Here is a 23,204-nt window from a genome sequence, read left to right on the forward strand (position 1 = left end):
GTGTGGTGCCGGATTCCTGTAGCTTGGTAGAACCAGTAAATCCTCAGCCCTGATCTCAGTATAACTAAATAATTGCCTCTTTAAAAATTACTGATCTCTTTTCCTGGTAATTTACACAAGCACTTGCACTAGCATGGGATTGCAGGATACTGATACTGTTAACTTTCACTTCCTACCCATAAAAAGTCTAGTGAGTTTTTTGAGATGCTGTGATTCACAGTAGTGTTTTGCTGCTTTTCAACTTATAGCTACCTTGTTAATTTTTTTTTTTTTTAATAGCCTGATGAATGTCATGGGCTTGTTCATTCTTTGAAGCATTTGTCAAAACTGTCAACTTGTGCTTCAGAATTCTTTTGGTAAAACGCTAATTGTTTTTTTAAAACAAATTATACTTGTTCCTTCTTAACTGCTTTAATTTAGTTTTCTTTAATCAGTTTATAATACTGAGATGCAGCTTAGGCCATTCCCTCATTTTCCGTAATCCTAAGCAAGCTCTAGCACTGAAATTGTTTAATTTCTGATATTTATTGGCATACGCAAGGGATCATACCTTGATGGAGGTGGGTGATGGCACGTAACTTGGAAAACAAGGTAATGTAGGACAATACTATTAATAATTTGATTAAAAAGTAACAATTTGGTCTCAGTTGTGCCTGTCATTTTCCTCACTGGTCTTTCTCTCCTGCATTCCTCCTTCATGTTGCTGAGCCTTCTTGAATGTGTTTCTGTGATTAAATCTTAATTTTTGTATTTCTTAGAGGTTTTTAATAGCTAGACTTTGAGTCGTTACAGATTTTGTAAATGAGTTCCTTCCAACTGGAAGTTCAGTTGCTTTTTTTTTTTTTAATTAGCTATTGCCAGATTTTATAGATATAAATCTGTGTCATACAGTGGTAAGAAGCCATAACCATGCCCAGAAAAATAATCCAAAATATGTTAAAGTGATTGGATGGATGGCTGACAGAACCCCAGAGGAAAACTTCACGGTTCTAGAAAATATGGACAGTTCTTCAGAATGCAATCCTGTTGCCCAAAATGATGGTGTAATTTCTGCCAAGCTTTTCTGAAAGTCTTCTTGATGGGAGAAGAGGAGGAAAGGCCATCATATTTTGCCTATATTAACTATTTTTGTCAAAGAAGAAGCTGCCGTTACTAGTTTCAAGAGTGACATTTGGGTTTTTTTGGTAACAGCTTGAATTCAACACTTTTAGAAAAGCTATTTAAATACAATTAATACAGTCAACTATAAATAGTAGAGCCTCTAGGGGTCCTGGAACATCTCAAATTAGGAAGGAGACGTGAAGTTGGTGTAGTTATTTCATGAAAGCATTCAGGTCCTACAACAAGGTTTTGGAGAAACTAGTTTGGTGACAGTTTGTTTTGAGTCAGGGCGGGTAGTGCCAGGTCGGATCAGTGTGATCCGCAGCGGTTTGTTTCAAATTTGTGAGCTGGGGCCATGCCTAGAATGCTCTCTAAGTGACCAGTGTTGTGTTTATTTCCATTCTTTAAGAGTGCCTTTGAGAAACTCATTTTCTCCTTCCATTTTTTTTTCCTCCCTTTTTTTCTGGATGCTAATGTTATGATTTACATGTCAGAACTGTAGCAGGGATGGTATCCTTGTGCGTATTTAGCCCTTCTCTAGACTGCCCATCCAGTAGGTTTGACCTTGACTTTTCTGTGTACCTTGCTCCCAAAATTGCCTCCAACATCTCTCTGCAGGCGTTGTAAGGTGGTGGTTCCTTGGGAACTGCATGAGCACCGTGCCCTGGTTGGTGCGAGCCGTAGTAGGTTTGGTTGGCTCGAAGCTGGGGCGCGCGCGACAGCACCTTCGCGTTCTGGTCTGGCGCTGCTCAGCCTGAGGATCTGATCGTGCTTCAGCCTTTGAGCGCGGTGGTGGCAGCTCCACGTGAAACCTCTTCCTTACCGCGCCATATGGCCATTCCAGGAAGCCACGCAATTTGCTGTTGCTATTTAAATAGCAGTTAAACCACAGTTCTTGAGTGACGTACGTGCAGATCTCTTAACGCACTCTCTTCACTGCTTTATATTGTTTTCTTTTGAGCCTGCTGAACTCCACCAAAAGCAAAAAAGCAGACCACATCCACTTGTTTTTCATATCATGCACAACAGCACTTAAAGATGTGGCATATCTTACATTTTCCCTGTTCTTTGTATTTTTCTTAAAATACCGAGCTGTCTTTTACACAACTGTTCTTACTTATCAACTGACAAAACTCGTCTTTTCATTATTTCTGTTGCTGGCTTATAATCTTTTGAATCTTGAAAAGCGGATATTTTGGGGGGTGAGGCGGGGGGAGCGGTTTTTTAACTGAAGTCTTCCATTACAGCCAGGAATTGAAGCGCTCTGTGAAACCTAGCGTGGATTAGGGAAGTGGCTTTTGTCAGTAAAAATGCTGTCTTGTCAGTTCCATCCTGTCTGAGGTACTGATAGCGTTATGGTTTAAGGGCATATTGTGTAAATGCTTGTAACTGGAGAAGCCTGCAGATTTGGACTATCAGTAGTTTTCCTTGTTTAGGAACTTTTTTTTTCCCCTCTTCCTCATATCAATAGCTTGTACTTGATGAAAGCAGCTTGGTTTGAAGTGCCATGAAACTAAAAGGAACAGATGTTCTATTTAAAGTTGCTTTCATTACAAATTCTCTCTCCATTTTTTTTTTATTATTTTTTTTAAAACCCTTGCAACACTTCATCTTCTACTTCAGAACGACTTTTAACTTCAGTAGTTCTCTAGCTCACCTGGGTTGGATTTGTAGATCTGACAGAAAGAAGGGACGCCCTGTAGAACAGAGAGACTGCCGAGGGCGCGAGCGCAGCTGTTTGCTTTACCTTCCTTTTCCTGGGATTTGTGTTGTTAACCAAAGGGAACAGGTTGTTTGTTGTGGCACACTACTGATCTGCCACGGGTTGTGACAGATCCACAGGTTTTCTGGATTTAGACGGTTTAGAAGCGATGTCTCTTGACATGCTGTTCCTTTAGTTAACAGTATTAGAGTTGGGTCACTTGATCCAATATTAAAGTACAAAAGTCTTGTCTTTTAGACTTTTCTTAAATCCCTGCCTGTGAGGAAAGTCAGATTATTTTTTTTTGCTTGTTTTGTTATTAATTTAATTTGCTGTTTATCTCTTACTCATTTACCAGAAATAAAATGATGTGTGGAGTGGTCCATAGAACCAAACCCCACCACTCTGTGATGCATCATCAAAATGTAGTAACTTGGCAGGATGGCTCTTGCAGGTGGATAACTATTCCTGTTCTACAAAACCCAAGCGTTACGTACGCACAAATCACAGCTCGGGATGTAGCTTACACCAGTGTAACACGGATCTGGAGGATGAGATGCTCTGACCAGTCCGTGTGCCGGGCCCTGGCTGACAGCCTGACCACAGCGGGGTTCCTTCTGGGGTGCTGCCAGCCACGTGCCGTCAGACATGGTGCCCATCTCCTCTCCGAAGGGTGGGCTCGTTCCTGTTCCTGCGTTAGCCTGTCACCAAGCGGCCAGTGGCCTTGCCAGCCCTGTAGCCCTGGGTCAGTCACCTTCTGACTCCACCGAGAAGGGTGGCCAGCTTGAGCTGGGTGCATGCGCTCGTGTCTCGCCCGCCTGGGGAGGGGCTGGGTTCATTTTTTTATCAGAAAAATGTTAGAGAAATAAACCAGCCTGGTTTTGGGCCGAGGCTTTCAGAGCATTGTATTCGAGGAATAAAAAATCTGATGCATCAGCATGAAGTGTGCTTCTTGCTCCTGGAGGGCTTGCTGGGGGGACGAGTGGGGATGTGGATGCAGCTGATGTTTTACCCAAGATGTCTTTTTTTGAAAAACTTGGTGGCTGTAAATCATTCCTACTTTCTGAATCAGTCCTTCTGAGATAGGAGGACTGGAAATGTCACAGCTTTAATGCTCCACACATGAATTGAGAAGCCCTGGCGTACCACGGCTGGCCCAGGGGGCGACCCAGGCTGGTGCTGTGCAGGTGATGGAGGGTGGGCAGGAGTGCGGGGCTTGGAGGTGGCAGGTCCCGACCCACCTTCCACCTGCAGCCTTCAGGCAGGATGGTTATTTTCTAAATTTAGGAACAGTGATTCTTTCTTGCAACAATAGCCCTTTTCCGGGCAGTTTTAAGTACAGGGGAGGGTGTGTGTCCCAGGAATTCGGGCTCGATGCTGGGGGGAGCGCAGCCTTGTCTGTCAAGGCGGGTACGTGCTGTTAAGTAAACTGATGTTCGTGGTACAGCTGGTGACGGTGCCTTCTGCTTTCAAAGGATGGTGCTCGCAATTATGCAAAGTAGAGCTCAAGCTGGTAATGCTGTGCAGCTGAAATCAGTATAATATTTTAAAGTGATGCCTTGTAGCTTTTGCAAATGTCAGATTAAAATATTAATTCTGTTGTCAGTCTAGTACTGTAGCACTTAAGGGTGAGATTTCCTGGACTTTGTGTGAGAATCAGATCTGGATAGATAATTTGTGGTAACTTATTAATTGGATTTGGCCTCTTTGATTTGTTCAAATATTGGGTGTTTTTGCAGTTACTTCTATTTCTGGTGCTGCTATCCCTGGCTGAGATACAGGGTTTTTTTTTTTCTGCCACCCTTCTAAAATACAGGGAGCTTTCTAGTTATCTTTGGTCTGTAGTGTATTGGTTTGGTTTTGTGTAGTGGGTTTTTTGGTTTTTTTTGTTTTGTTTGTTGTTTGTTTTTTTTAAATATATGTATCTCCTCTTTGGAGAACCAAGGGTTTTTAACACTGGATCAGTATAGCTCTTGGCACCTAACACATTGCTGAGTGAAGATAACCTGCGTATTAGCAGACAGCTTGAGGCTTTTAAGACAGCCCCCAGTCTCCAACCTGATCAAGGGAAATCAGCAAGTATTTGTCGATTACACCCAAAATGTCATTAAAGCAACAACAAAGTGTTTGTTACAACTTCCAGCCTGCTTATTATAAGATTGTAGAACCATAGAAATACTGACTGGAGAGGATCTGTAGAGGTCCTCTGCTCCAGCATCCCCCTGAAAGTCTGAAGCTGGTTGAAATGCACTATGTTTTGTGTGGCCGAGGCTGCGAGGGGTGGCAGTGACCGCAGTGCCGGCTGTGAGGAGTGACAGTGACCGCGCTGCCCCCGGGGCTCAGCACCTCTGTGTGTGTCCCTGCTGAGCTCCCGCAGCCCCAGTGCTGTCCCAGACCCCCCACTGCCAGCACTGGTGTGATGGGGAGGTTGTCCCCTCCCAGCTGGCCATGTGCCCTCTGCCGTGGCCCTCTCCAGCTGCCACTGGGCTGTCCCAGCTCCTCGTGTCCCCTTGAACTGGGGGCCCGGCACCTGAGGCACCCCAGGTCACGGCCAGGCGGGCTGCCCTGAGGAAATGGAAAATCATCTTTAATCTCCTTCCGCCAGGATGAAACGTTCTTACATTTGGCCAGCTCTCGGCAGGTGTTTCCAGAGTTAAAAGGCAAATGTGTTTCACTGTACAGTGGATTAATGTATCGCTCCTTGGGGGAGTGTTTACATCCGTGTGTGCGGGTTGGGTTGCTGGGTTTGCACGAGCAGAGACCCGCTGCTCAGGCGCACGCCCCCCCCGCCTGCAGGCACTCCTTTCCCTGGGCTAGTGAGCAGGGGGAGACTAGGTTGTATTAAACCATCTTTTTTGCTTTCAGATATTTCCACTTAGCTCCGACAGCTGTGAGCGCCAGGCGCGGTGTGGCTGGTACCTGTGGGCGAGGATGGACGTGATGCCCCGAGCGCTGTGGCCGTGCCGGCTTTGAGGCCCTGCAGCCTGGGATAAGGGCTTTGGATTTGGGCTTGGTGGCTGTTCCACATCCCCCACACCCCTTCCCCACACGCTATTTTTTTTTCCCCGTCCCCCTACCACTTTGCACCCGCAGATCTTCATGAGCTCTGCAAGAATGTACAAATAAGTAGAGCAGTTCTTGTTGCTTTACAGTAACAAAAAAAATTACATCTTTTTCAGTGGAAAGGAGGTCACGATAAGCCACTTCAGGGTGAAGATAAAATGGGTTAACAAGGGTTTTCCCAGAGAAGGGTAATGGTGATGAAGGAAATAACCTTGAAGGATACTTCAGGGCTGGTGGTGTGGGAGCAGGGCTGAGGCTTTGCCATCGTGTTTCACAGCCTGTGCGTGTGGACTTTGTCCTTCCCTGTGTCCCCTGAGCCCCGGGGGGGCACCGTGGCGGGGTGCACGGTGTGTGTGGGTCTGGCCGGTCTCAGGGGTGCTGCCACTCCCCACGGGAGTGCTTGATGCGCTTCTCTCCTGTGGTCTCCCTCTGCAGAGGTTTCCACCTGTCGGCTGGCAGAGCATCACCTTTGCCTCAGCGAACGAAATGGCAAGTGTTTGTGGAGCTGAAGGGAATTGCGAGGTTAAAATGGGCTGAGTTCTCTGCCTTCGGAAAATATTAGTATGTTGGGGAAATACTAAATGACAGGAGCCTCTCGTAGAAATAAAGGAGCTGGCAGAGCAGAAGGGTAAAACAGGAGATGTTCGCGTGGTTTTAGTGGCCAAGGAACTTTAGAACAAGTCGTACTTTTCAGTGCTGTTGGGATGTGATTTACAGATGTTCAGATTTAGATGTGTAATGGAAAGTATGTTTTAAGTGCTGGAACATCACTGTGGTGGAGACTACTGTACTTGCCACTGTAGAAGAGGGGTCAGGTAGGTGATGTTCGGCTCCTGGGGAGAGGACTTTGGTTTGTGCTTTGGTTTGGCCAGAAATCTGGGGAAGAGAATACTTTTTGTTCAGGCTTAAGTGCAGCATAAATGGAGCTAGATTTATTCTAGGACGCAAAACAGCCCAGAAGTGTAAGTCAGGGTGCATTGTGCTGCCGCAGTGTAAAGTGGTCTGCTGCGGTGGCATGGCCATCGTGCTGGCTTTCAAGAGCTGCACGGCCACCAGCAGGGCTCCCTCGAGAGGCTCGAACCATGCCCACCATAATGCCTCCTGGGGAGGGTGTTGGGGATTGTGTCACGTCCTTGTAAACATACGTTACCAGGGATCCGTGGGGTCTGACTGCTGTCAAAGTTGGCTGTTCCGTGTCCATCCCAGAGACCCCTCTCTCTTCCCCGTTTCCCCTGTGGGGCCCTTCTCAAGGTAACAGCTAAAACAGGAGGTCCCCACCATAGTGGAGCGTCTCTAGTTGGGGCTTTAGGAAGATGTTCTTCAAGAATCATCAGGAAAAAGGGATGTGCATCAACCTCCCTTGGACTGTGCTTTCTCTGCTAGCATGGCTTTACTGTGTCCTCTCGGCAGCCCCTCAACTAGAAAGAAAAATCAATTCAAAGGTCTCAAGCGTGTTCAGCAGGAATCTACGATTTAAGTTCCCCCAAAGCCAGTCATCCAAATTCCCATAGTTTCCCCAAATTTCTTTTTTCATTAAGTCTCTCTCCTGAATGGATTTTTTTCATGGCTGTAAATTTTTTTGGGCCTGGAAAATAGTGGTTGTGGGGGTTTGGTGGGTTTTTTTCTCTCTTTCTTTTTTTTTGTTTGTTTGTGTTGGAGGTGGTTTTGTTTGTTTGGTTTGTTTTTCCCCCCACCCTTTTGGGGGTTGCCTGACTCGGCAGTGGGGTAGGTGCCTTGCAGGGCCGGGGGGCGCCCGCCCTCCCCACCGGCACCCGGCGCCTTGGCCCGGGCAGTGGCATCTCAAAGCAGCAGGCACTGGGAAGGGGATACCAGTAAAAGCATCGAAACCGTAACACGAGAAACTACGTGGCTGCTGCCATATTTTAGATGATGACTTAAGATATACCGAGATGTACAGGTATATCATTTCATTAAGAGCAGCTAACCTAATCAGCTCTTTTCAGCCTTGGGTATGAAACCAGCAGCCTATCCAAAGTGCTGTCCTTGACTCTTTTGCTGCCTTACTTCAGCCTTTTTTCTCCTAAAATTGTAATGGTTTCCTAACTTGTTAGACGTTTGCACAATTAATTTTCAAATGTGTTCTTGGCATAGCGAAAGACAAAAAAACCTCCCACAATTTTTATTTAAAATTTGAATAGTTTTCAACTGGAATTTATTTGACTTCACAGCCAGCTCCTGAGCTGGTGTCAGGACCTAGGTAATGCTGACTCCTGCATCAATTAGGACTAATCAGTGTCATTTAAAAAGGAATTTGGGGTCTATCAAATTTGATGTGCTTTCCACTAAATAATTAATGTTTCTGTCTCCACCCTCAGTGGTAGTCGAAATCTCCTTGTGCTGTAGATGGATTTGTTTTAAGCCAGGCTAAAACTCTGCTGGCTCTTCTTCCAATCAGCGAGGCATCATTACGGCGATAAAAAGAAATGCTGGAGGATGGGGGGGCAAAACCCTCTTCTTTCTGGAGGAGTGCTCGTAAAACCTGGGATGACTCGGTTTTCTTTGCCTCCATTTCATACTTCGTGTAACTGGCTCTGTGAGCCTGATTTGTGTTTGACATCATCTCTTCGGTGCCGCTGCGTGGGGTGTTGTGGCTGGTGGCGCAGTCCCCGCATGCCCCCGGGGCCGGTGCGGAGCTGGGGGTCTGCCCGGGGAGCCGGGCAGGAGAGAGCAGGCTGCTGGAGAGGGACCGGGGGCGGCAGGGGAGCTGTGGGAGGGGGTGTCCTCTTGGTCAGCAGCAGGAACGGGGGCCCAGGAGAGTGTCTGCTGCCCAGGAGAGGCTGGCTCTGCCGGTGGGTCGCACTGGGGCTGGCTGGAGGGGTTTTGAGCTGCTGCTCATTGCCCGCCTTGAAAGGTTGTGCAAGACGGTGGTGGTGCTCTAGGAGGGTTTGTGTGGCAGCTTTCTCTAGAGATGGATTCTCACCGCCCCATTACATCAAATTCGGAGGTGGAGAGGCTCCTGCGTAGCTTGCTCGGCACGATGCCGTGTGTTAAGCAGGGCAGTTTCTCCCAGCGGGGTGTGAGAGGTTCTGCAGGGCTCAGGGTGCAGCAGGGGGAGGCGCTGGGCATGGGGAGGGCTCGAATGTCTCCCAGGGATGGTTTTGTAAGCTGCCTGAGCAGCCAGCAGGGCTGGTGCTGTCCTGTCTGACACCAGGTCACAATTCTGCGTGGGGACTGTGCGTGTGAACAGCCGGAGGCTCCCGCGGGGAGAGGGACGGGTCCTTGCTCAGCGGGTGATGTCGGCTGCTTCATACGCTCCAAAGTTGAATTTTAGCAAAAATGTGATCCACTGTCACTGCAACTGCTCAACAGAAGGCTGAGCTGTGGGGATGGCCGAGCAGGTGTCTGACTACAGACGTCTTCTCCGGTGCCAGAATGGTGTCTAAGCCGTTGGATAAAGTTGCTGGAATCTTGATGGTATCTTGTGGTATTGGTGAAGTTTGTGATTCTCTGCAAAGCTGATGGAAGCCACATGGAGCCTCTCACCTAAAGGGTCATTTCCTAATCATCTCTTTCACAAAAGACCACCTTCTGCAACTTTTTAGAAGTTTACGTGCAAACTAAAATCAACTTTCCTCTTGCACAAGTGCTGCGTATGTATATCTGAATAATGCAGTCTCACGGCTGAGTGGAACAGACATGCTACATTGGGGGTTTATTTCATGATATCCTGGCACATCCGTACAAAAGCAGTGTCCAGCAATGGTACCGAGTGCCCTTCACGGACAGGAGGAGCTGCCACAGCCCCCCGCTAGTGGCTTCCCAACTTCTGGGAGCCCACCTAGCCCAGAGGCAGTGACGTCCTCGGGACAGGTGGACAAGAAATGGGCTGAGACGAGGGACAGTAGCACATTCACCTCCACTTGGGTTAATTCATTTAGGAGCCTTTGGTCTCCATTTTGCTGGTTTTCTGCAGCACAGCAGAGCTCTGTGTTCGCCTTGGCATCCATAAATGAAGGTGGGGTGAGTGTGTTTGTTTAATATATACACACACACACATATATTTATATACACAGGGCGTCCACCTGCAAAGCCAAGGTGATATGAAATGTGCCATCATGGGGCGAGCTGTGGGCTGGGCTGTGCTGTCACAGTGAGCTGGAGTCTCTTGTGTTCCGGGGCACGGACCTGGAAGTGGAGAAGGGATGGGGAACCAAGTGAGATACAGATTAGGGGAAGGAAAAAAAAAAAAGAGGGAAACCAAGGGAAACTTATCAGGCAGTTAGATGGACCTGCACATGTCCCAGGAAAAGAAGCCGTTAAGGAAAACGAACCTGCTAGCAAGTGGAGGGAGATGTGATTGAGGAGGAAACTGCTGGTGCTGCTTTATAAAATCTGGGCTTTGAAGGGAACTTCAGTGTTGGGTGGAAAATCTGAAGTCACTAAAAGGGAAGGGAAGAGGAAGCCGCAGAGCTGCGCAGAAGGCAAAAAGCCGGCAGAATCCTGATCAGTGGCGCTGAGCCAGCGGGAGCCCTGCTCGGGTAGGTGAGGGCAGGGAAGGCAGCTCCGCCTGCGCGAGGGACCCCTTAGGCTGGGTTGGTGTCCTCTGGCTCGTCACGGCTGGTCTTGCAGCTTCTGAAGCGCTCCCATCACAACATCCCGATGCACCAGATGAGCAAGAGGGGCCCCGTCCTCCCTGGTTGTGGGTCTTGGTGCAAACCCCAGCGGGCGAGCAGAAAGCTTGCCCAGCGAAGGGGCCAGGCTCCGGCTCCGCTCCTGACTGGCAGCCCCCGAGCGTGGGGTGACCCCACAGGTGGATGCTCAGCCCTTCCCCCAGTGCTGGACGTGTTTGCTGGGGTTGCAGCACCCATGGGCATGGTCCCTCCTGTGAGCCACCGTGGCTGGTTTGGGGTTCCCCACGCATGTGGAGCTGTTCCTTGGGGGTCCCCGGCACTGCTGCTGCGTGGCGATGGGCAGTGGTTGCAGGTGGCCCCAAGCCCACAGCAAAGCAACTGTGGGCAGGCAGCTGAGACCAGGGTGGAAACCAGAGCTCTGGCGTGCAGGGCTGGCAGCAGGAGGGGCCTGGTCCCCCCTCCTTGCAGGGTCTCTTGGCTCCTGCTGTCCCCTTTGCTCTTCCATGTAGGCACGGGTGGCCTCTGCACAACCCTGACACCTTAACGAGCTCTGCAAACTGCCAGGAGCCGAGGAGACCTTATCGCTGTGGCATTGGCAGGTGGTATTGATCTGCTTAAAATGCAAGTGCATATGGGAGTATGGGAGCCCCAGGTGATGACGGGAGTGGTGGATGTTTCCTCCAAGCAGCACAGACCATAGATTAGCACAGATCAGAGGTTTGTTCTGCAGAATACAAGTGCCTCGGCCCCAATCCACATGCTGCGAGTGCAGAAGAGGCTTGACTCCTCCATGCTGATGGTGCTGCTGCTTCCTTCAGGTACAAGGAAAAAAGAAAAAAACCCAAAACCTAGTAACAAGAACAGCTTTTTTTTTTTTTTCTTAAGAAAGAAATGAGATGATTTAAATTTGATTTAGCAAAGCACCTCCAGCCCAGCAGTTAGGCGTGCCTCTGTTGGGGGGAAGGGTAGTGTTTTCTCTCCCCAGCAGCATCCCTGCAGCCCCAGGAGCTGCCCCAGCTGGGTGAGGGCCCCGTAGTGCTCCTTGCAGCCGGCCCAGGGCTGTGTGCCTGGTGACACGAGGACCACCACCCAGCCCGCAGCCCTCTATTTCCAACCTGCCCCATGGGAGGTGAGATAAAGGATTTACGTCCCCTCCTAAGAAAGGGGCTGTGGGTTGGTGGAAGAAAGGCTTTGAGCGGGTCAGGCTGGAAGGTGCTGTCCCTGGGGCACAGTATTTGGTGGGGGTGGCAGATGGTCCCCACTGCGTACCCCCTGACACTCGCACTCTGCCAAGCTGGGCTGTGTCCATCTGTCCATCCCGCATGGTCCACCGCAGACATCTGTCCTGCTTTTTGTGCCCTGGATCCTGGATGTGAGTATGGGGCACTGCCAGCCAGCGAGGCAACCCCCCCAGCCCTCTGGGTTTGAGGGGAAAGTCTGTGGAGAGATTTCACGGCCTTTCCTGATAGTTCTGGGAGGGGGAGGAAGAAAATAGATTATTTTTTCAGGGGAAAAATGTTTCCTTCTTGCTGTGGCATTCTGCAGCCTTTCAGGCACCTGAGCAAATGTTTATTCTGGTGAACTGCTCACGCTGCATCTTTGCGATCAAACTGAAGTGGTTTGAGCTGGGTCACTAATAAAAAATAGCTTATTTGCATTTCTGTTTCAAACTGTGTTCAAAGCACCAGGCGCGAGAGATGACACTCGGTGAGTGATTACTGCATTTCATCGCTTGGCACGTGACTCACGTCTGTCTGGTGCTTTTATACCAGCTCTCCAAAAAGGCCCAGAACTACCTGGGGATGGGTTTTTAAAAGTGCATCATCTAATTCAAGTGCAAAGCAGATGAACAGTCTTATAAATGCGATTAGTCGTTTGTGTGCTTAAGTCGAAGTGCTATCTCTTTGAAAATCCAAATACCTGTTCATCTTCAATCAGAGCTGTTAGCTCCCGTTTTTTCCCCAATTTATTTATTTTTAATATCTAGCTGTTAGCATGGCTGTACGCCACCCTTAAATGCCAGAGGAGAAAACATGTGCAGTCTTGCTGGCGAGAGCGTCTTGGGAAAGCAAAGTGATTTGTGTTTGTGTGCGAGCAGTGACAAAATTGAAGTGTAAATAAGGATTCAGACTGTATAAATCTGACACTGCACGAGATGCTGCTTGGTGGTAAATCCGCATGTCTGTGTCCCAGGGAGAGGAGGAGGCTCGGCTCGCTGCTGAGGGAGCCGGTGGGCAAGGAAGGAGGCAGCGAACACACGGACCTCCCCGGGCGAGAGCTTCGCCTCCTGTGCGGCCGTTGGGCATGCTGCCTGCTGAGCTGCCTTAGGCAGCTGGGGCAGAGGAGGAGGGGGCACAGACCCTGCTGCCTGCACCCCTGCCCTGCCCTACCTTGGCTCCTTGCCCCCTGGAGAGGGGTGTCCAGCGTGGGGGGGATTCGCAAGCCGAGCCTGTGTAGGATCCGAGACCAACAATCCCAAAGCAAGGGGGGCAGCAGCGCTGGGGCGGTCCTGTTGTCCCCCAAAATGGGCTTCGTTTCTCTGCTGGTGCTGGGAAAGGTGGTAAAATTGGCCCGAGGAGACCTGTGGTAGCGGTCCCTCTCCCACGGAAACATCCCTAAAGCTCATTTCAGCTCACGGTGTGTGACCGTGCCACAGGCCAGGTGCTGGGGGATGGGCTCACGGGGTTCAAGGAAGAACTCCTGCCCAGGCTGCCCCCAGCTCCCACAACAGCTGTATTTGGGGAGAACCAGCTTTTAACCCAGGGGAGTACTTTCTAGGGAAGCAGAGGGACTGGCTCCAAAAAGGAGAGGTCAGGTGCTAGGAAGAGGTTTGGCTTCAGCGCTGCTGAGAGATGTTTGTAGAGAAAAAGCTTATTTATAGAATGGCCTGGAACTAGTGGCATGATATATCTGCAGTGCTGCAGGCTCCTTGTTCCCTGCCAAGACATGCGGGGTGGCTTGGCCATTTGAAATATTTTAGGCACGGTGCAACATCAGCTGCCATCAGAGCATGCATGGAGGGATAAGGAGTGTCTGGGTACAGCAGCAGCAACCCTGAGCCCTCTGCCCAGAGCAGCCCAGCAGCTGTGCTGTCCTCCCCCCGAACTTTCTGAAGGTGTTTGCAAGTACTGAAGTCTATTATTAGCATCTTTAACTTATTTATGTTTGGAGTGCAAGATGATGGAGGGGAAAAAACAGTTCAACTCTTCTTAATCCCTCTATTTATTTATTCCGCCTGCCCTTCCCTTAGGAGCTGCAGCTCAGCCCTTTCGTACTCTTCCTTCAAGGAGCTGTACAAGGGACAAAGAGAAGACAAGTCCCCGCGTTGCTGCCCACATCCAGGTCTTCCCTGGGTAACAGCCGAGAAGGAAGCTGCTGCTCTGTTCAGTTCCTGCCTGCCCTGGAGCCCCTGCAGCCCTCCCTTGCCATGCCTTTGTGGCCCTGAGGCTCGCAGCTTTTTCTGGGCTTGTGTTTTTTGAAGCAAACAAAAATAGCTCTGGGGCTGCTAGCACTCTGCCAAGGAGCACCTCCAGCCAGGGGGGCCCTGCAGACCCCACCGTTCCCCCCCTCCCAAACTGCACAGGGACTTTGAACAAGCTGAGATGGAGCCCAGGGCTTGGAAATCTGTTCAGTGATCTATTTTGATTGTATTTTTTTAGATATTCATCCCGTTAGGAACTTAGCAGGATCCCTGCTGGCAACCCATTGCTCGTGGGGCTGCGATGGGGGCTGTGAGGCTCGGCAGTGCCTCTGCCCACCTGCCCCCTCCCAAAGGTGAGAATGCTTCTGCACTGCCTGCACCACGAGCTGCTTCAGCTAGGCTCTAGAAGGGGCAAAAATCACATTTTTCTGCATGTCACAAAGTGGTTCTTTCTCTGCTGAAATCTGGCAGGGGGTACAGCCGGGGACATGGCCCTCTGCTTTCTGGGGAAGTCCCACGCGTGCCCAGGCTGGCTGTCAGCTTTTGGAAAGGTTTGGTTTGCCCGCGCTCTGTGTCAGGGCTCAAAGCTTTTTGCCCTGCTGAGAAATTAAAGGTGGCAAGAGGAACCTCCTTTTGGGGTTTAAGTTTTCATTATTTAAGTAAAACTAATGAAGTAACGTACAGTAATGCAGTATAGTTCAACTTAGTTTATAGTATGAAGAAGAAGTTGTAAACCCCACAATCTTGCATTTGCCTTGAGCTAGGAGCCTGCACCCCAGGCTCCCACCCATCCCAGGGCCCTTCCACCCCCCCACCCCCCCCGGACCATAAAGGGCTGTTTTCTCAGTGCTTTGGGTCACTTGTGGGCACGGATGGGTGCTGGAGGGGAAAAAGGAGCGCTGTGTCCGCTTCCCCCATGGGTAAAGTCATGGTTCGGTGGAACCACAGGAGATGTTGCAGGTTGCAGCTTTTATATAAGTAATTGGAGAAAGTGGAAGAAAGGAGCTGGATGAGAAAGCAGCTCTGCTGCTGCCCCTGGGGGCAATACCCAGTGTTAGACCCTTTGGAGCACAGGCAGGGGTGTCTTTGTGCAGCCCAAAGGGGAGGACCCTGCTGCACTGCCCTGTAAACCACAGGGACCGGCACGATACAGAGACACGTGGCAAAGGAAATATTTCCATTGATTTCAAGAGGCTCAATCAAGGCTAAAAAACGTGTGTGTTAAGATGAGTTTTGTTTGCCGTAGGATTACATTGATTTGTCCTGTACTGGCACTGCTCCGCATAGGAGTGGGATGTGTCCCCACGGGGCCACTTGCAGGATCAGATCTTTACTGTGCGCAGTTGGGGAGTAACTTATCTGTGAAATCGGCTGCCTAAAGGACAGCTGGCTTCGGCACTGCATTTTATGGCTGTATGTTCTTTCCTGATAAAAAGAAAAAAAAAAAGCTTCATCCACCGTTCTAGCAATGGCTAGTGCAAATTTAATTTGATATATGTAAACTGAGAATGGGGGGGCAGCAGTAAGACCAGAGCCTAGGAGCTTTTGGAAGTTATTTCATAACTGCGCTTAGCAATGGTTGAAAAATAACTCCGTTTCCTTCCTGCAGGTGAGCGCTGGACCTCACCGGGGCTGGCAGGCAGGTGGAGGAGGGCACCGATCCCTGCAGCTGCAATGAGCTGATGAAATGAGATGGAAATCGGGGTTTCCTCAATGAAACTGGGGGGCTCAGCTTCGCCTTTCTGCAGGAAAGGGGGGTTTGTGCTGGGTGGTGGAAAGGGCCACCAAATCCCAGCTGGAGGGTCCAGCTGGGAGCAAGCTGCGTTGTTTTCCCATGACATAAGCGAGCAGGATGAGGGGCCAGCAGCTGGTTGACTGCATTTAGCTTAGCCCGTGGTACACCCGCAGTGTGATGTGAGCCTGGGTTTTATAGGAGATGCCATTATAAGCTGTTAGCGTGAAGCAGCAGCAAGAGGCACAGTTCATCGTAAGACAGGTTGTTTCCACTGCTTAAACCAAACAACTAAACCACAGCAGATGTAAAACCTTCTAGCTGAAGGTTTGCAGGAGAAAGTGGGCTTGTCGTGCTTTTTATGGTCGGTTTTATTTATTTGTTGATGATTCATGTATGAAACGGGAGTTGCTACATCATATGTGCTCCTTTCTGGTTTAACCAGCTCTTCCCCATGGTAATGCCTACAGCCGCTGCTCTGGAAGGAGCAGAGATGTTCCCCCTGTGTTAATGTGATAAATGTAACCATACTTCAGTGGTCTGGTGTCACAGGAGCTGGAAGTTTTGCCCCACCACATTTGTTGTGGTGTTTCTCTTTCACATGCTCTCAGGAGAAGCAAATCCTAGAAGTCAAACCTAGACTGTAAAGGTCAGTTTTAAAAACTATGTGAAGAATAAATAACCCTGACCCAAAGGTGAGCTGCAATGACATCTCACCCTGGGCACGTTCCTCTTGGTTTTAAGCTGGACAAACAGGCTTTACTGGGCTGCATCCCAGGGTGGAGCCTTCGTGTCTAACAGAGCCCCAGGTTGCCCTTGGCGCTCGTGGGGAGGTTCAAGCAAGGCAGGTGAACGCGGGGGACTTGCGGGGCAGTGGCCATGCAGCGGGTAGAGCATCCATCTGCCACTGTGGTGAGAGCAGGAGATGGCAGGGGTGAGGTGTGTATATGTCAGGGTGGTATTTCGTCCAGCAGCCTCACCATGTTTTCATGTCGGCAGCCCTGCATCGCTGGGAGCTGCCGGTGTTCCAGGCTGCACATGGTCCTGTGCTGCCTGAGCTGGGGGAGTGACGTGGCCAGGGGTCCTGGCAATGAGGAGGGGGGGGGCAAGGGGAGTCCATGAGTAAAACCATGGATAAAACAGCTGATGGTGGAAAAACCCTTGGTGCGAGGGGATGAGAAGCCCCAGCTCATGGGATGTACTGCTCTGCAGTGTCCCTGGGGCTACACATCATGCTTTAGGCTGGAGCAGTGCTCAGAGCTGGTCCCTGGCTCTGCTGACATCCCAGCCTGACCCATCACACCATCTCACGGCTTTCTCCTCCCTGCCCTGCCTGTGATTGTCCCTCCCCTGAAATCGCCATTCCTCTTCATCAAATTAACCCAGCAGCCACAAGTGAGAGCATCCCTGGGTGGCAGCTGAGCAGGTGCTGGGCTGTCCCGTGGCAGAGCTGCGCTTGCCTCTGATGCTTCAAAAGCCTCCTGGTGGTTCCGTGCATCTCCTTGAGTCTTTGGCTCTGTGGTGCGCAGGCAGTGTCCCAGGCTGGGACACGTGGTGCCAGCACTGGCTGCTTGCTGCCTTCTGTCCTCCTGCACGTAGGAGAAAGGTGGGCAGCAGATGGGCAAGGGAGCCCAGGCACAGTGTGTCAGCCACAGGGTGAGTGCCACGTACCACAGCAACTCCTCCTGGCCTTTCCAGGGGTAAGCAGGTTGAGTTTGTTAGTTTTTTCTGGCCGCGGCTTTGCGTTGCCGCTGCCCAGACACCTACCAGTACCCCAGCCACAACGGTGGTGGCCAAGACTCCCCTTCTTCCTCAAGCATCCCCACCACAGGGCTGGTCATGGCCAAGACTTTATTTTAGTCAGCTTGATGAGGGCTCTTGTGCTTCTGTCTGGAAGGTAGAAATATGGACATGGGTGTTAGTATGTCCCAGCTCCCTTCTTGCACTTTTGGCCTGGGTCAATCAAGGCCACTGAGCCAGGGCTGGGTTTCCAGCTGAGCTCCACTGCAAAGCCTGTGTCCCCTCATCTCCTCTTTAATATTAACATCCACACTGCAGAGGCTGGAAATACTCCCAATCAATTAAATAGTTTGACAAAACCAATCAATAAGACATTATAAAAAGTAGTGAAAGATGGAGGAGAGATCCATTGGCTGTAAAGCACCGTTGCCATGTGCAGCCTCTCTGGAAAAGGAGCCTGAATTTCTGGTGGTTTCCAAAATCCACCTGTTCCCATGGGGTGAGGATAGGAACGTTTAACAACTTCAGCTGCCGAGTTGGGGTGTGTAGGGCTGTAACGGCACCAGCAGGACATTCAGGCTCTCCACTAAGAACCGAAAGCATTGGCAAAACCTCTTGGTTGTGGGCCTAGAACTGTGGCAGAGCATGTGCAGAGGCTCATGGCCTCCAGTGTGTCCCCATGTGCCTCGGCACCCTCCTGCCTGGCTGGGCTGGCGGTGGGGAGGGCACTGCAGAGAGCTTGCTGGTGGGGGTCTGAGGGTCTGCTCTGTGGGGTGGTGCTGCTTGGACACATGGGAGAGGTGCTGGGGGGTGGTTGAGTGTGTTGCTGGTGCAGCTGGGTTACTGTACCTGGGGGCAGGCAGCCCAATGCCATATTGAGCGCTGAGAGCTGCAGATAACCCAGGTGATGTCTCACGGCAAAAGCACAAAGCCATTCCTGGGGATCTGGCTGACCTTTCCGTCTGTTTAATCTGGAGAAAATGGCAAATAAGAACTTGAAACCCCAAAGCAGGGAACATCAGAGAGCTCTGCAGAGCCCGTGTCATCGCTGCAGCCACCCACATTATTTTTCCTTTGTTTAATTAAAGCCCAGGAAACGTAAACTGTGACAGTTCTGCAAAGAGGAAGTGATACCACAGATCACTTCCTCGACAAAGGCAATTATTGCACGTTTGTGACTTTTGTTTTAATTTGCAGCCCTAGGTGTGTAACCGATGGGCACCGGCTGCCCCTGCACCCTGCTCGCCCTGCGCCCTTGCCGCTGGGTGCCTGGGCTCGAGGCGAAGGTGGGTGTGAGGTGCCTTGTGCTAAGGAGCACATGGTGTGCTCTCGCCCAAAGTTTAAACCTCATGATGCTCTGCTCTTGGAGGATGAAGACAATTTAACTCAGTAGCTCAAAGCCTGGTGCCATGCGAGCCGTGTCAAGAGCTCTGTGTGAGGTGGAGGAGGGAGGGGGCTGGGGAGCTGAGGACGTGGATTTACAGACCCTGGACTGGTAAGTGAACAGGTAAAACAAAAAAAAGAAAAACCAAACCAAAATTAAAAAGCAACTACTGTGGTGTACCTGATATGGGTACTGGGTGCACCACAGCGAGCAACAGTCACTGCATCCTCAAACAAGTTCCATGTGAGTTGGTCATCTCAGTAATTCCTGACTTGGGACCATGATTTCCACACTCTCCTCATTGCTTCAGCCCCTTTTGCTGTAACTGCTTCACCCAGGGTCCAAATCTTGTCCAGAAAACCAGCTGGACTTTGTGAAAGACTCAGAACAGTGAGAAGAACTGGGGCTGGACTCTGACACCACCCCCCCCCCCCCCAAGCACCCGGTTAAGGTGCTGGTGCGGGGCAGCTGCTGCCCTGGGGGCAATAGCAGGGCTGGGAGGGGACAGCCCTGTGCCCTCACCGCCCCGCTGGGCCCTGGGCTGGCAGGGGTGGAGGGAAGCTGTTTCTCTGCCTTCCTTTATTCCCTTTGCTAGAACAAATAAAAGATCAGCCTGGTTCCTCCCCATCCGACAGGACTGCGTGGTGTTCTGTGTGGCCCCGGGAGAGGGGGAGCGGTGTGGTGGCCAGGGTTCCCTTGCCTCCAGGCTTCAGGCCAGGGAAAGGTCAGTTTCGTTAAGTTGGTACACTACTTGCAGACTTTCTCTTTTTAAGAAGCTTGTCCAAAACAAAAAAGAAAGAAAGAGAAGCGGCAGACGGGGTGACCAGCGGTGTGCAGTGACCCTCAGCACCATTACACACAGGTGAGTTTCACAAAACAGTGTTTCAGAAAGGCAGGGAAGAGGGGAACACAGAAGCACACACCTAAACTGGCACCTTTTGATTTTTCATAAGCCCACGTGTGCGTGCGGTGCATTAGGTTGAAATCCCCATCAGCTGCTCTGTTGGCTCCAGGCACCCATGGGGACCTCCTGGGCACGGCACCTTGCCAGGGTGCCTGGTGCTGCTCAGACACCGGCCAAAAGCCTGGAAAAGGCTGAACTGGAACCAGCTTTTCCCCCGGGAATCGCTAAAGCCTCTAGGCAGTGGGAGTGCCTTGCCTCACTTAGGGTTCCTGCTGGATTAAGGCTCCCGGTGTTAGATATTTGTATTTCTGTTACTGTTGTGGAGCTAACAGTGCTCGGCTCTACGGGAGCGCTGTAAATACGAGCTTTTCCCCGTCACCTGCATTCATCTTGATTTTAGAGCGCTCGCTGGTACCTGGAGTATTTAACAGCACTCTGGCTCTGACTAATGGTTACGGATGCACATAAGATAGAAAGATTAGCAGCTCAGCTGTCTGATTAATATGTAAATGTACCCAGTTATGTGTGAGTGCTCTTAATGAAGTAACTCACACTTCTGCCTCCACATATCAAAGGTGATTGATAGAAAAAGTACTTCAAGTGCCTGCTGGAAAGCATAAAAGTTGTTTTTGTCTATATCTTTCCTTTAAAAAAAATCCGTAGACCTAGGGCTGAGATTTCCTAAGGGAGAAAAAACAACCCAGTCTGAGTTTAATCTAAACTAATCCAAATTGTTGGCCACGCTCCTGCAGTATCTGTAAATTCTCAGATAGGAATAATCCATCAGGATCTTGTATGGCAATCCACATGGTATCTTAAATAAACCTCGTCTTTGGCTGTAGCTTGCAGCTGACACCTACTGTAAATTATTTGATGATACTTTATACCAAAGGCTGTAGGCTGAAATGAATGTTGTGGCGAAGGCAGGAGGCCCCAGCCCAGTGGAAGATGCTCCTGCGCTGCCGCCTCCTCCGCGCTGCCACAGCGGCTCAGCCTGGCTCCCCAGCCCGCTGTCGGGCGAGCGGTGCCTTTGCTGGGCTGCGCGGGGCAGCCGCGGGGCTCAAGAAATTCCAGCCAAAATTCCAAGGCATCAAATGGATGTGGGCAATGCAAAGAAACCACTGGAGAGCTCGGACCTGCAGCATAGGGTGACCGTGGCTGTGCCCAGGGCAGGGGCTGTCACCCTTGGCGTGTGCCCCTGGCCAAGCACCCCTGTGCCACCGGCGGGTGAAGCTGGCAGCTCCCGGGGCACGGGGCAGCCCTGTGACGTGCCTTTTCCTGGTGGGGAGGGCAGCCCCGGGAACACCCCCTAAGAACACCCCCGTGAGTCACATCAGGCTTTCATCCTGCCCCTAAAAACCGCTGTGTATGTTTCAAGATCACTCTGCAAAATAAAGACCATTGTCCTGAAACTGGTTGTGGGGCAGGGGGGAAGTTTTTGCAGCGACAGTAAAATTTGGCGCGATGCTGTAAGCGAAGCACTGCATAATGCCTGCTCCCCGGGACCGGAGCTGTAAAGCACTCAGCTGCTGCACGATCTCGCGCAGATAAAATGCACTACAGCGTGCAACTGTCAAAGGGGTTTAAAATATGCTAATCCTGTTATAGCTCTCCTTCGCTTCATCTTTCTTGCTCTTGTAGGAATTTGGGGGGCTTGGAGCACACAGCATTTTCACCTCCTCTCCAGGCTGGGGAGACTCGGAGCCTGTCCCACCCTGGCTGGGAGCCCTGGGCAGTAACCCTGGCCCAAGAGCTCTCCCGGTAACGTGCCTCTCATCGCTGTCTCCTTCTCATGGTATCTCCTAGCTTGCTGAGGCTATAATTGCTTTGTCCAAAATTTTCAATGTCTCTAGCCAGTTTCTTTTTTTGGTGTTAGTTTTAAATAGCCTGCTCTTTTCTAAGAGCAGGGGTTGGAGTGGTGTGAAGTTTCCTTATTAAAAATATTTGCTGACATTCTCTCTGTAGGCAGAAACATCATCTTGGTGCACGAGGGAAGGGGGTTGACAAGGCAGAAAGATGGCCCGTCCCAGTGCTGCCAGCAACACCACAAGCCACAGCTGCATGCCCGCTGTACTGGTTCCAGTACAGGGCTGGTTCCAGCTGTGGAGAGGAGGCTGGGGACACGACTCCCACGGTGTAGGCTTGCCAGAAAGCCCCACGGTGGGTGCAACGGCAGCAGGGTGACCTGTGGCTCAGCCAGAGCAGCTCAGCGGTGGCAGGTGCCAGCCCCTTGTCACTGTTTGGATGTTTCTCCATAAATAAGAGCCATTGCTGTCTGATTTTTTTTTTTTTTTTCCTACCATCATCTTTACTGGCAATCATGTTCACAATTTTTCCTCTAAATGCAGCAACCTGGATGCATGCTTTGGCATTTTAAATGTTTCTTTTTATTTTCTTCTAGTTCCTCTGATGCAGGAGAATCAGCTCCTTGTAAGCACTGGCATAGATAATGGTTTATTGTATTCTGGATGACAAATCAGTTTAAGGTAATTATTAGGTTGATGTTTAAAGCTTTCAATGTAAATCAATGCAATTAAACATGAAATAATACTTCATAATTCATGCAGAGAAAGATCTTTGTCTGCAGCTAATGTTTCAGAAGAAAATGTTGTATGAGAAATGTTTGGTCCCTGTTATACATGTCCAGCTAATGGGTGCTGAGCTAGGACTGTAACACTTGTTTCTCTCCCTTGATGTCTCATGGGTTTTCCTGGTCATTCTTTTTTGCCCACAGTTTCTGTATTAAAACACAGTAAAACAAAAATGCAGTGCTCCCGAGGCCTCTGTCAGGAGGGATGCGCTTTGCAGCGTTCCGTGTGTGCCCCAGCTGTGGAAGGAGGGGTGTCCCCGGCCAGCCTGGAGCGGGGAGAGCTGGTGGCACAGCCACCACACGAGAGGGTCCCCAGCACTAAGCTAAAACGCTGAGGGGCTGAGAAACCCTTGTCCTGTTTCTCTGTGACAGCAGAGTCAGCGGCTTCAGCATCTTGTTCCAGATTCCATCATCCTCTAGCTGTAAGTTCCCTGCACTGCCTTCTTTTCGCACCCTTCCGTGAAAGGTAGGTAGGAGAGCAAATCAATGGCTTGATGGGTGGTGTTCCCTGCGAGCTTGGTGGTTCTTCAGCTGGAAGATGTTTAAGGGTTTGCAAACTGAAAAATAGTCAAAAAGCATTGATGTTCCAGACAGATTGGATAACAGCACAGTGAAGGCTATAGCTCTCCTCTGAAAGGCTGAGGCGAGGCTGGTCCATCACCCCTCACGCGATGAGGCAGTGTTTGTAACAGGCGTGTAAATCGTTTGATTTATCCTTGCCCAAGATTATTTGGTTTCACACCTCCCATGTTCAGAGACGTCCCTCGCTGTCAGTCTGGGCCCCCTGGGCGCAAGCGCTTGCCTTGCTCCCATCGAAGCCATTGCAGTCAGCAGCGGGAGGGGGTTCACGGCACTGGGAGGGGACGACCATGGCTGGTGGAAGAATGGCAATCTGGGTTCTGACCTTTATGCCAAAATTATTTATAGATTTTTACCCAGTGGCTGTTTGGCAGCTTTGAAATGGAAATATGCTCA

The sequence above is a fragment of the Falco punctatus genome, assembly GCF_963210335.1.
Source record: "Falco punctatus genome assembly, chromosome: 15".
Classification (NCBI taxonomy): Eukaryota; Metazoa; Chordata; class Aves; order Falconiformes; family Falconidae; genus Falco; species Falco punctatus.